Source organism: Protopterus annectens, chromosome 7.part0 (assembly GCF_019279795.1).
Source record: "Protopterus annectens isolate FY-2018-M chromosome 7.part0, PAN1.0, whole genome shotgun sequence".
Taxonomy (NCBI): Eukaryota; Metazoa; Chordata; order Ceratodontiformes; family Protopteridae; genus Protopterus; species Protopterus annectens.
This window is the reverse complement of record NC_056739.1, coordinates 742,029,235-742,043,554: the sequence shown is the minus strand read 5'-3', so window position 1 is coordinate 742,043,554 and position 14,320 is coordinate 742,029,235. Positions and strand designations below refer to the sequence as shown.

Genomic DNA, 14,320 nt, shown 5'->3' with positions numbered 1-14,320 from the left:
TCTCTAATTACTTGCTCCCAAAACCTTGGTATCTTTACCAGTTTTCTCCAGGGAATTCCAACTCCCTCTTGCCTATTTTCTGCACTAATTGCAGTCATCCTTATCAACAGAATCTCCTTTTGCCATTCTCTTGTTGGCTTAGTTCTTAAAATGCTTTCTGCTGCTATATGAATGTAATATGTTGTATGTTATTTATTTTATTACCATTTGTTGACTGGGAAAGTCCACTGGGTCAGGGACCCATTTTCAGTGGGGGCCAGGGAAGAAAAGCTCCACAATGCATTACACAGAGAGACCATGTTTAACAACAAAATTTGAAAAAGTACTACATGTATGACAGGCAGTAAAACATCTTACTATTTACAGTTCAATAGGATTACAACAGAATGCACTGGGAATCATTCCATAGGTTAAACTGTTACATCAACAGAACAAGCAAGGCGTATGGTACCGTAATTAGTTTGGTAACAGTATAGTGAGATTCTGTATAGTAGGTGTACATCAGTTTTTGTGAAGACAGGGTTTTATAGTGTTTGGTGAAATGTGCTGTTTAAAGTGGTTATTCTCCTTAAGGATCTGCATCCAAAATCCCAGTCTCCCCTTATTTCTTGAGCTTCCCCCTTTTCATTATCCCTTTCCACTCTGCTTGTGCTATGTATAGAGGCCTTAACTGTGTAGCTCTGAAATATCCCTTCAAATCAGGTAATCCCAAATTATCTTGTTCTATTGGAAGGATCAACTTATTCCACTTGACTCTAGCTCCTCACAGATAAAATCCTTCCACAGTAATTGCTATCCACAGCTTCTCTCCTCTGTTTGATTAAAATAGGCCTGACCTATATATAAAACTAAAGGGATGAAAAACATTTTCACTACTTGTTTCTTGTCATACATATCCATAAAACAGAGCTCCCAGTTTCTCAGGTTTTATATTACCTTTTGTTTAGTCTCTTCTAACATATCCTTAGCTGCCATAACAGAATCCTTTTTAACCTATACTCCAAAGTACTTCATTTTAGCATGTCCCCATAAATACAGGTGTTGCTGAATCAAGTATGTGGATACAAAGTTTACAACTATCGCCTTTGTTTTATCCTTACTTTTTTCTTCATTAATTTTGTATCCCCAAAAAACTTGGAACTGTCTCAAATGTTTCACAACAATGAAATGTATTTGTCTGATTTTTATCGGGTATAAAATATAATCTGCAAATAAATCCAGCTTTTCCTGATTAACATCCCAATTATATCCTTGAATTTCAGAACCATTATTTTCTTCGTCAATGATCTTAGCTATAACCCAAACAACAATGGGGAAAAAGGACAACGCTGACTAGTTTCGCCGTTCAAACATTATCAGAGAGGACCCCCCCCTTTAATTTTCACCTCCAATCCTTCATATAATCTAGTTAACCTTAATATTCTGTCACGGAATGCAAATGCTTCCATTGCCCTACTCACTAGCTTTCTCTATCAAATGCTTTCTCTGCATCAAGAAGTAACAGTGGTATTTTAACCACAATATCCTGCAGTGCAGTACTAGCAACAGAAACACCGACCTTTAATCAACAGAATTAAGTGCTTTTGGTCCTTAAAGCATTTCACAGAACTTCATCAGAACAGAACACTGTTTTTTCTTCCATCCTGCTTCCCTCTGGATCATCACTGTTCTATTGATGTTTTTGAATGTTTGCCTCCTCTTGACAAAACCACACCTACCCATATCTGTAAGTTTTGGCATCACCACTGCCATTTTTTTAACCTTTATACACAAAAAAGCTATGTACTTACCACAACGTTCAGTCTACATTGTCCACTTTCAATTATCCTTGACATATGGATTTGGTTCCAGTATGGAACAGACTCTTATTACTACAGCTCATGCAGGCCAAAAACTCTAGAGCTTCATCTCTACCCACAATCTTTCTCTCCCAATTACCTCAGATCAGCTTTTCAAATTAGATATAAAAGTCATAGATAAGGAAGCCTCAACAGAAGCCATATCTGCTATACCTTAAGGATCACAATAACTAATGCGTTCATTAACCTTTCCACCAAAGAGTATTCAAAGGCTGGGGGGTGGAGGGAGAGGAGTTGAGGATAAATGAAAATGGACAACACAGATGGAACGTTATGGTAAGTGCAAAACTTCTTTATCTGATGTCAATTTTCATTTTATCCATGACATATGGGACAGAGTCCTCAGCTACCATAGACCTTGGGGGGACTCACAGAAGGACATTCCTGAGCACCACTGAACCAAAGGATGCTCTTCATCTAGAGACAAAATCCAATTTATAATGAGTAATAAAGGTATGGTGAGAAGCCCAAGTAGCTGCTGCACACATATCCATTGAAGCTCTAGACTGGAAATCTGCTGAAGCGGCTACAGATCTGGTAGAATGTGCCTTAACAGGCCTAGGCAAGGTCATTTTCTCATCCTAGATAAAGGAAACACAATCATTGAGCCATCTAGCTAAGGTCACCTTGCTGACTGGTTTACCAAATCTAGCACTTGAAAAGGAGACAAATAGTTGGTCAGACTTTCTCATGTCTTTCATCCTGTGAAGATAAAAGCATAATTCTCTGTGAACATCTAGCAAAAGCAAACATTATTCACCTCTGTTTGAAAAGCTGGGAAAGAATATCAGCAAATTAACAGTCTGATTGATATTAGACTCTTGACACTAATTTAGGTAGAAATGTGGGATTTGTCTATAAGGAAACTGTCTTTGTGAAAAATCAGATAAGGTGGTCTTCTACATGATAAGGCCTGAAATTCTTCTAGCAGAGTTTATTGCCACCAAAAATAATGCTTTCCATGACAAAATACTTTAGATCACAGTGTGAAAATTGTTCAAAGGGAGAATGAATGCACAATGGTTTGCAACACTAGGTTTAGGTCTCAAGTTGGAAGTAGGGTCTTTGAAAGGAGGTTTCAGAAAAAGTGCCCCTTTTAAAAATAACTTACAAAATCTATGACAAGCCAAGGAATGTTCTTCCAAACCATCATGGAAATTCAAAATTGCTGCTAGTTGTATTCTGATGGTAGATGGGGAAGCTCCTGTATTGAAGAGAGAGGCTATGAAATCTAAAATATCATCAATAGAAGCGGAAAAGTTGTCAATATCCCTCAAGACCAAACAGTAAATCTCTTCCATTTACTAGTATACAGTTTAAAGGTGGAAGGCTTATGAGAAGCTAGGAGAATCTGGTGTACGGGGGAAGAAAGGTTAAGTCACCTGGCAGCCAATGGAACTGGAGGAACCATGCTGTCAGCTTGAGGTTCAGAATGTCTGGCTGAATTAGTCTGTCTGGATGGGAAAAAAGGTCTGGAGCTGGGTCCAGAGTCCAAGCTCATTGAATCAGAAAAGGCCAAAGAAAGGGGAACATCTAGCAAACAATATTCACCTCTATTTGAAAAGATGGGAAAGAATACCAGCAAATTAACAGTCTGATTGATATTAGACTCTGACACTAATTTAGGTAGAAAGGTGGGATTTGTCCAGATGTATGGAAATCCTTCTACACAATCCCTCTTCAAAAAGGAGGAAACTCCACCGAGCCATCCAACTATCGTTCCATTACTGTACTATATCCCCCCTTTCCAAAATTCTAGAAAACTGTGCACACACTCAGCTACTTAAACACCTATCTAATAACCTTTTTACTCTCATCCAACATGGCTTCAGACTCCATCACAGTACATCAACAGCTCTACTCTCATTCACCCAAACAGTAGCAGAAGCATGTGACAACAACCTCCTAGTTTCCTGCTAATTCCTCGACCTCTCCAAAGCATTTGATACTCTGTCTCACTCTAAACTGATAAACTCTCTGACCTTCATCTCTCCACCCCCGCTTTAAGCTGGTTTTCTAGCTACTTATCTAATAAAAACAATCTATATGCTGGAACATTGTCACCTCCGCGTTTCTTCCTGTTAACACCGGTGTCCCCCAAGGTTCTATATTGGGTCCTCTCTTGTTCAATATTTTTACTAACAGTTTATTTTCTGCTACCAACCTCTCCACACTTTCACAATATGCCAATGACTCAACTCTTATTACCACTGCCTACATCATCCCAGAACTCCTTGCTCTTATCAAAGACATTTTTACATCCATCGAAACCTGGCTCACTGATAATCAACTAATTCTAAATCCAAAAAAAAACTCAACTTCTACTTTTCCTTCCTAAAACACTGGCAACACACAAATCCACTTTCTCTATTACCTCCATCAACAATACCACTACCAGACCAGAACCCCATAGTAAATTACTTGGTGTTAGAATTGATGGTGAATTAAAATTCAACATACATACCCATCACTGTAAAAAAATAAACACCAGAGACTTGGTCTCCTGTATCGTAATCAGACTTTCACCCTCCACCAAACCCTCCCTGGCCCTGTCTCTGTCCTATTACCCTGTCTTTTGTATGCAGCTCCAGTTTTTACTAACCTTCAGTCTTCACTTCTCTCTAAATTAGAAAAAACATACAATAAAATAGCTAGATTTGCCTGTAATCTCCCTTACAAACCCCACCATTGCCTCGCCCTTAAATCATTACAATGGCCTGAATTCCATAAACCAGTAGTGTCCAACCCGCGGCCTGCATGCAGCCCTCAGAGCTGTTCCATGCGGCCCGCGACCCTCAAGTTAAAATTTTACTTTTTTTCCGTTTTTTTTTTTTTAATGCCTGCGTCCTTCAGCTGATGTGTGCATGCGCCAAATTACTTTTTTTCTGGTTTTTTTTTCACACCCGTGTCCTTCAGCTGGTGTGTGAATGCGCCAAAGCACCCTTCCGTTAGTTTTTCGTGCCGATAGATGCATTCGCGGCAAAGACTAGCTGAAGGAAGAGGATTTGAAGATTGCGCCGAAGAAAGAGTTGAGAGATTTATTACACTGACTACACCATCTCCTGACTGCATTAACAGGTAAGCTAAGTATGTTTTTTGCCCTCACATTCATTCTGATACCCCAGATTCTGTTTTGATGTAGTGGCTTTGTTCAGAGTCCTCTTTGAATGTCCATGTTACTGTGACTGGATTAGGATGGCAGCCTCTTTGGTTCCTACTACTCTGGAAAGGCTGTGAACTTTGTTGGATTCTTGTCATCCTCTGTATGTAAATTAGAAGTTAGTTACCTACCATAACGTTCCATGTTAGTTGTCTTCTCTCGCCTTCTTTCTTGCTGGATGGGTTCTGAGCCGATCCTCGGCTCCGACTCGGCACTTGCTAAGCTCAAGAGTCACTTCCACCAGCTCGAAGCAGCCCCATATCCCATGATGCAAGGCGGTGATTACCCAGATCTCGTTTGGTAGCTAGAGGAAAAAATTACCTACTATCTTCCCCCCAAGGGAAGAAGAACAACTAACCTGAGAAAAAACTGTAAGGGGAACCCAGGTAACTAAGTGCAGAGCTAACTGGTGTCCAAGGGAGAAATCTCCCAGAGAAGAGGATAGTTCAAGGTCTGTCCAGGCTAGGGGGACAGGAGGGAGGGACGCAAGAAAGAAGGCGAGAGAAGACAACTAACATGGAACGTTATGGTAGGTACATAACTTCTAAATGTTAAGTTGTCAATCTCGCCTTCATTCTTGCTGGATGGGACCGCGTCCCTAGCACCTCTACCCTGGGTGGCTCAATGGAACAGACTCTTGAGAACTGTGGAACCAAAACTCGCCCTGTCCCTGGAGGCCAAATCCAATTTGTAATGTGAGACGAAGGTATGAGGAGTGGCCCAAGTGGCTGCTGCACAAATAGTGTCTAAGGGTAGTCTAGCCCGAAAGGCTGTAGATGTGGCTAGGCCTCTGGTAGAATGTGCTTTTGGTATTGAGATCAGCTGTTTGCCCCTAAGCTGATAAAATAAATAGTGGAAGACAGCCATCTGGATAAGGTCACCTTAGAAACAGGGAGACCTTTCTTATTTTCAGCATAAGAAAGAAAAAGCTGACCAGACTTTCTAGATTGCTTTGATCTGTCCAAGTAATATCCGAGTTGGCGATGAACATCTAGGCAATGCAATTTTTGTTCCGCCCTGTCAGAATAATTGGGAAAAAATACTGGAAGATCAATAGATTGGTTTAAATTTGTCTTAGAAACAACCTTGGGCAAAAAGGATGAATTAGTTCTCAAAGATGCTCTCTCCTTGTGGAAGACCAAGTAAGGGGGACGAACACAGAGAGCATGAAGTTTGGACACCCTTCTAGCTGAAGTAATAGTGACTAGAAAGAGTGTCTTCCAAGAGAGAAATTTTAACGAGCATGTAGCAGCCGGTTCAAAAGGGGGAAGTATTAAGGATGCCAGCACTAAATTTAGATCCCACTGCAGTGGAGGATCCCTAACAGGGGGTTTAAGTAGGAAGATCCCTCTGAGAAAGGCTTTGCAAAGTTTGTGAGACAATGTTTTGGTCTGCAAATCCGACATGAAAATTCGAGATTGCTGCCAGCTGGACTTTAACTGTGGAAGAAGAAGAACCAGAGTGAAAAATTTCAGCTAGGAAGTCCAAAACTGACTGAATAGGGGCAGTAAAGGGATCTATGTTCTTAGACCTTGCCCAAAAGGAAAAACGTTGCCATTTGCTAGAGTAAATCCTTCTGGTAGAGGACTTTAGAGAGGCTACTATGATATCCCTAACGGGATTAGAGATCATAGGAAGCCTGGCTAAGGAAGGAAGTGGAGCAACCAAGCAGTGAGGTTGAGGGAACGAATGGACCGGTGCAGTTGACACGACTGGTGGGTCAGAAGACTGGGTCCAGATACCAAGGCTGCACTAAGAGATGTCGATGAAGGAACGGGAACCAAATTTGTCGAGGCCAGTAAGGAGCAATGAGAATCAGCTTGGCTCTCAAGTCGGTAGCTTTCTGAAGCACTTGAGGAATCAACGGAAAAGGGGGAAAAGCATAAAGAAGTCCCCGGGGCCAATCCTGGGTTAGAGCGTCTCTGGAGGGATGGCCTGGAAGTGGAAAGAGAGAGAAGAAGTCTGGGCATTTGCTGTTTTGGGGTGTAGCAAAAAGGTCGCAGCAAGGAGGGACCCACTTCTGAAAATTATCTTCCGCTATAGATTGTTTGAGAGACCACTCGTGAGGCATGAGTATAGCTCTGCTCAACCTGTCCACTACGATGTTGGTTTTCCCGGGGATATGTGTTGCTATCAGAAACAGCTGAGAGGAGATCGCCCATTGCCAAAGTCTGACAGCTTCTCGACACAGAGGATAGGACTTGGTCCCGCCCTGTTTGTTGATATACCATACTACGGACATGTTGTCCGTGTGAACTGCGATAGTTCCTAAAGGAAGAAAGTCGTTGAGGGCTTGCAACGTTAAAAGCACTGCTCTCATCTCTAGGACATTTATATGCAGGTGGTATTCGAACGGTTGCCACGTGCCATGGACCATCCTGCCCTGATAATGCCCCCCCACCCGATCAGGGAGGCATCCAAAGTGACCGTGGCTACCGGGGCCGGGGGGACAAATGGTCTGCCCTGATGGACTGGGGGGGGGGAAGAAATCCACCAGGATAGGTGGCTCTTGCAGATCTGTGTGACAAGGATCTTGTGACGCATGGGCAACTGCTGGAAGGACCATTGGGTAAACAACATCCACTGGAGGAGACGCATGTAAAAGCGGGCCAGAGGAAGAAGTGTGATGGCAGCTGCTATTAGGCCTAACACTTTCAGGACCAACCTGGCTTGTACCTTTTTGCTGAATAGGATGATCCGAACATGATTTTGGTTATCCAGGATTCTTTGATTTGTTAGATTTGCTGACATCCGAGTAGTGTCTAGATCTGCGCCTATAAAGGTAATAGATTGGCAAGGCGATAAGGAAGACTTTTCGAAGTTGACAGAAATCCCTAACTGGCTGCAGAGACAGAGTGTAATCCCTGGCCTGGAGAAGTTGATGCCTGGTGGTGGCTGTGAGGAGCCAGTCGTCTAGGTACGGAAACACCTGGAATCCCTGACGTCTCAGGTGAGCCGTGACCGCTGCCATGCATTTGGTGAACACTCTGGGGGCTGTGGTGAGACCAAAGGGCATGCCCCCAGCCGAAAGCGAAGAAACCTTCTGGAGCGTCTGTGGATTTTTATGTGATAGTACACATCCTGAAGGTCTATAGAGCACATCCAGTTGTCTTTGTCCAGAAAGGGCAAAACCGATTGAAGTGTGACCATCCGAAATCTCGTCTTTTTGACAGACTTGTTTAGTCTGCTGAGGTCTAATATTGGTCTCCAGTCTCCCGTCTTTTTGGGGACCAAAAAGAACCTTGAGTAGATTCCGGATTCTAAATGGCCTGTTGGAACTGGCTGGATGGCCCTTTTCTCTAGAAGTTTTGAAACCTCTAGCTTTGCAATTTCCCTTAGACCGGGTGGAACGTCTGGAAGGGATCCTTTTTGAGGGAAGGGGCTTTTCTCGAAAGGTATTTTGTAACCCTCGGATATGATCGACTGTACCCATTTGTCTTGAGAAAGGGAAAGCCAGGCTTCTGGGTACAGTGACAATCTCCCCCCGACTGCATCCAAGGGTGGGCAGTCGGGCAACACCTCAGGGATGCTGGAAGGGCTTGTCAGAGAGAGGCTCTCTGCTGCCCTGGTTCTGCGGACCCCCTCTGCCCCTAGGGCGGCGTCTGTTATTACCCCCTCTGCCTCTGGGGGTAAACTGACCAAGTGCGTCAGGCGTGACTCCTTGAGATTTTCGGAACCACATTTTCCCTCCCTTCTGATCTTTGGGGTAAGGTCTTGAAGGGGTGGAGAAACGGACTCCTACGGCAGAAAGAGTCTTGCTGTCTTGCTCGCACCTGGTCAAAGTGTCCTTCACCTGAGGTCCAAACAAAGTTGTCCCATCGAAGGGAGAGTTTGTGAAGGACGCCTTAAAGGGGTCTGCAAAATTGCAAAGTCGCATCCAGGACTGACGTCTGAGAGCCACTCCTGTGCCTGCAGCTCTACTCGCTCCATCGGCTGCATAAGAAATGAGCCGCATGGAGGAGTTAGTTATGGAATTTAGGATTCCCAGCTGAGAGGCAATCTTCTCTTGAGCCCCAGCAGCTGACGGATCCTGTACCACCTCACCCAATTCCTTGAGGATATCTCTTTGAAGTCGGGTGAAGTGACAGATAATTCAGCGAACGCATAGCAAAGGTCGCTAAGGAAAACATCCGCTTACCATACCTGTCCATGGTCCTAGACTTCTTGTTAGGAGGATGGACCGGTACGGAAGGATCTGCAAGTTACTTTTTGGTGGCAGCCGCCACCACCATGGCATCAACCGGGACATCTTTGGTGAGAAACTATTTTTCAGTGGAGGCAGTGATAAATTTAGAAGGCCTCCTGGGGACTGGTTCCACAGAATCAGGAGATGCTCACGCCTTTCGAGCTATCACGTCCATGAAGGGGTCGAAAGGCGGAGACACCCAGGAGGTGGAGGGTCGAGATCCAAAAGCCTCCAGGTATACCGACTCATCCTCGGAGGGGTTAATGGAGGGCCAGTTCCCCCTCTGTTTGAGGAGTTCAAGAATGTCTGAAAAGGAGACATCCTCAGAGGGGGATCTTGGGGACCCCTCTGACTCATCTAAGTCGGTATCTGATGTCGTAGACTCAGGGGAGTCTAAATGCTTCCTCTTGCAGGTCCTCTTACGCGGGGTTTCCCCTGAAGGATCAGGAGAAACCTCGGAAGAGGAAGGTATTCCCAATGGGGAAACCTGGGGCGATGGATCTCTGGGTCCGGGAGCAAGAGAGTGGGAAGAGATATCTACAGGCACTGAAGAGGGAGGAGCTAAAGGGACCGACTGTTGACTCAGCTCGGGGGCTAGTACACTCCTCATCACCTCGAAGGCTCCCCTCCCGGGGAGGACCGAGAGCTCCCGCTCAGAGAAAACAGGAATCCCCGGCCCCACCGAAAGGGAAGGCTCCGAAGCAGATGTCGGTGCCATGCTTACCACAGCCGAAGCTCCGAGGGGGAGAACGGGGGCGGACAAGGGTCTGATGCCACTCGCCCCCTTGGAACCGACAAGGGAAGCCCGACGACCGGATCTCTCCAAGGACGGTCTCAAGGAGGAGATAGGAGTCGAAGACGACTGAGCCGAAAGGAGTGGTATCGGCTCCGAAGCACCAACAGTCACAGTTCCAATAAGCTCCGGCTCAGAGCTCTGAAGGAGAGTCGAAGGAGGAATTTCTGAAGGGTGTGGAATAGCGGTCGTCTGCTGAGACGGGCTATGAAGCATCTGAGCCAGTGCCTGTGATTTCAGCAGTCTACTCACCTCTCTCTCCAAGTCATGGTCTGAGTCTAGAAGACCTTGAGGATCGTCTCTGATGGCTCCGCTCCGAAAGTAAGGGAGAGGCCGGAGCCGAATGAATAGACTCCAGCGACGAAGATCTGGATCTCTTTCTCGACGGGGCCATCGGAGCAAAAGAACCTTCGGTTCCAGTTGGAGCCGACAACTTGTCAGCTCTGAGCTGGGTCAGAGATGTGTCTGCTCCAGCCGGAGCCGACACAGGCATGGAAGCAAGAGTATCGGCGCTGATACCGAACCTTCAGAGAAGGAAGGATCGGCTCCAGCCGGAGCCGATCTCGACTCCGAGGGAGTCGGAGCCAAGGCCGAAGGCTTGGACACTGAAGCCTGGGCCTTGGCTCCTTTGAGGGCTTCCTCGAGCCGGACTTAGCCAGGGAGCTCTCAGGCTTTAATAAGCCCCTGAGAATAAGTTTATTTCTATGTTCCTGCAGGACTCTCTGGCTGAAGGAGTGGCAAATAGCACAGGAGTCCTGCAGGTGTAGAGGTCCTAGGCAATAAATACAAGAAGTGTGACCGTCTGTCAGAGACATCTTCTGACAGCACGAGTCACACTTCTTGAAGCCTGAGACCCTAGCCTCTTTAGACATGACTGAGTACCTTCACACACACACTACACACTCAGTCCAAAAATTAAACTAGTTTAACAAATCCAAGTACAGGGAAAAAACACACAGACAGGAAAAATATAGGAGGGGTAAAGACCTAAGGCCCGACTAGCAAAAAATATAAATAAAGGGAACGGGACACTAACGGGAATAGGGCTAAGTGAATCGAGACGTTAACTAAGTAATATATATATAAATATAAAGTAATGGGGTGGACTAAAGTCTCAGAAAAAATTTGAGAAAAATTCACTTACCAGGAGCTGGTAAAAAGTTACTTTATGAGGGAAGTGGCAAACGAGATCTGGGTAATCACCGCCTTGCATCATGGGATATGGGGCTGCCTCGAGCTGGTGGAAGTGACTCTTGAGCTTAGCAAGTGCCGAGTCAGAGCAGAGGATCGGCTCCGAACCCATCCAGCAAGAATGAAGGCGAGATTGACAACTTAACATCAGTGTATGTTGGGCGATCCAACATGTAATTCCACAAACAGCTCTCGAGGTTAATTGCTTCTTCCAAATAAAAATACAAATCTGGGTATAGAGAAGTAGTAAGTAATGCAATCTTTGTTCACTATTCGATGGTGGTTGCATGGATTTATGTTTGTTTGAATTGAAATAAATACCTTTTCTACATAGTGTTTTTTTTTTTTTTTTGTAGAAGCAGTACTGTTTTTGTCAGTATGGGAATCTGTCATGTACACTCAGATTGGAGGAGTTATCCCTTTTCAGTGTAATGCCAATATTCATTGTTAAATTTTTTTTTTTTTTTTTGTTTTTTTTTTAGTTAGCCGATTTTTTTTCTATGCAGCCATACTGTTTATCTTGTGTAATATGACAGCTCTAAATTATAAAAATAGCTAATGAAGAAAGGCACATTTCTATAGACTGCAGAGAAAACATTAACCTCAACTGAGAAAATGAAAAGTTATGTACCTACCATAACGTTCCATGTTAGTTGTCTTCTTCTCACCTTCTTTCTTGCTGGATGGGTTCGGGGCCGATCCTCGGCTCCGACTCGGCCAATACTAAAGCTCGAGAGCTAATTCCACCGGCTCGAAGATCCCTTATATCCCACAATGCTAGGCGGTAACTACTCAGATCTCGTTTGATAGCTAAAACCAAGCAGTTCTGGTCTCCACAGTATGGTGGAGAGAAAAGGAACCCACCTCTATATAAACCTGTATGTAAGCTACCACAAACATAAAAGGGAGAATAGAGGTGGTAGAACATGTGGGAAGGAAACTCCAATGGAAGATCCCAAAAATTCCTATCGGTCTGTCCAGGCTAGGGGGAAGGAGGGTGGGACGCAAGGAAAGGCGGCGAGAAGACAACAACCAACATGGAACGTTATGGTAGGTACATAACTTCTCAATGTTAAGTTGTCAATCTCGCCTTCATTCTTGCTGGATGGGACCACGTCCCTAGCACCTTACCCCGGGTGGCTTATCGGAATAGACTCTTGAGAACAGTGGAACCAAAGTTGGCACGGTTTCTGGAGGCCACATCCAATTTGTAATGCGAGATAAGGTATGAGGAGAAGCCCATGTGGCTGCTGCACAAATGGAATCTATTTAGTAGCCTGTCCTGAAAGGCTACAGATGTAGCTAATGCCCTGGTTGAATGAGCTCTAGGTCTTGAAGGCAGTTTTTGATGTCTGATTTCATAGAAGAAGGTAATTATGGAGGTAAGCCATCTTGAAAGGGACACTTTAGAAACTGGAAGGCCCAATTACCCTTCTGCATAAGGCAGGAAGAGCTGGTCAGATTTTCTAAACTGTTTAGTCCTGTGTAAATAATATCGAAGTTGGCGATGAACATCTAGAAAATGTAACTTTTGTTCCGACCTGTTGGAATAATCAGGGAAGAAGACGGGGAGATCAATAGTCTGATTTAGGTTTGCCTCAGAGGAAATCTTAGGCAAGAAGGACGGATTAGTCCTAAGGGACACACTGTCTTTATGGAAAACTAAGGAGGACTACTGCAAAGAGCATGAAGTTCAGATACCCTTCTAGCTGATGTTATGGCTACTAGAAAAAGTGTTTTCCGTGAGAGCAACTTAAGAGGGCATGAAGCCGCAGCTTCGAAGGGGGAAGAATCAAGGATGTTAGGACCAAATTCAAGTCCCACTGAGGTGGGGGATCTTTGATTGGGGGCTTGAGAGAAAAAAGACACCTCTTAGAATGGCTTTGCAGAGTTTATTGTACATGATACTGGAGTCCGAGACAACTACATGAAAGTTAGATATAGCAGCTAGTTGAACTCTAATGGTAGATGAGGAAGAGCCTAAATGAAAGAGCTCGGCCAGGAAGTCTAAGAGAGACTGGATAGGTGCAGTGAAGGGGTTTATATTTTTTGATGCTGCCCAGAAGGAAAAACGCTTCCACTTACTATTGTAGATCCTTCTGGTAGAAGACTTGTGAGAGGCTATCAGGACGTTATGGACCGAATGAGAGATTAAGGGAAGCCTGGCTAGGGTAGGAATCGGAGAAACCACGCTGTGAGGTTGAGAGATTGGGGGGAGTGGTGCAGCTGGCCCGACTGGTGGGTCAAAAGATCTGGCACTGGGTCCAGATGCCGAGGCTGCTCCAACAGATAATGATGCAGGAACGGAAACCATATCTGTCAAGGCCAGTAAGGGGCAATGAGGATCATAGTGACTCTCGAGGCGATAGCTTTCTGAATTAATTGAGAGATCAGTGGAATAGGGGAGAAAGCATACAGAAGTCCCCGGGGCCAATCTTGGACTACAGCGTCTCTGGTGGGTTGGCCTGGTAAAGGGAAGAGGGTGAAGAAGTTGTGACACTTGCTGTTTTGGGGAGTAGCAAAAAGATCGCAGCAAGGCCGGCCCCATCTTCGAAAAATTTCTTCCAGCACTGATTTTTTTAGAGACCACTCATGAGGCATGAGAATAGCCCTGCTCAGCTTGTCCGCAATCACGTCGGACTTCCCGGGAATGTGCATTGCTATCAGAAAACGCTGAGAAGAGATCGCCCACTGCCAAAGTCTGAGTGCCTCTCGACATAAGGGGTAGGACTTGGTTCCACCCTGTTTATTGATGTACCACACTACGGACATGTTGTCCATCTGAATTGCAATAGTCCCTGTGGGAAGAGAGTCCTGAAGGGCTTGCAATGCTAAAAGCACTGCTCTCATCTCTAAGACATTTATGTGCAAGTGGCACTCGAAAGATTGCCACGTGCCCTGGACTGTCCTGTCCTGATAATGCCCCCCCCACCCGATCAGGGAGGTGTCCGTCGTCACCGTGGCGACTGGGGGTGGAGGGATGAAGGGTCTGCCCTGGAGAACTTGAGGTGATGTCATCCACCAAGACAGGTGATTCTTGCAAGATTGGGTTAGCAGGATGAGGTGAGACATCGGGAGCTGTTGAAAGGACCATTGAGAAAACAGCATCCACTGGAGGATCCACATGTGAA

The 14,320-nt window shown here is 45.1% G+C and overlaps 1 protein-coding gene across 1 annotated transcript in view; it reads right to left on the bottom strand.

The window, feature by feature from the left end:
- Positions 1-14,320, bottom strand: part of STAG3 (stromal antigen 3) — a 4,836,058-nt gene that overhangs the window by 3,267,890 nt on the left and 1,553,848 nt on the right. The window lies entirely within an intron of this gene.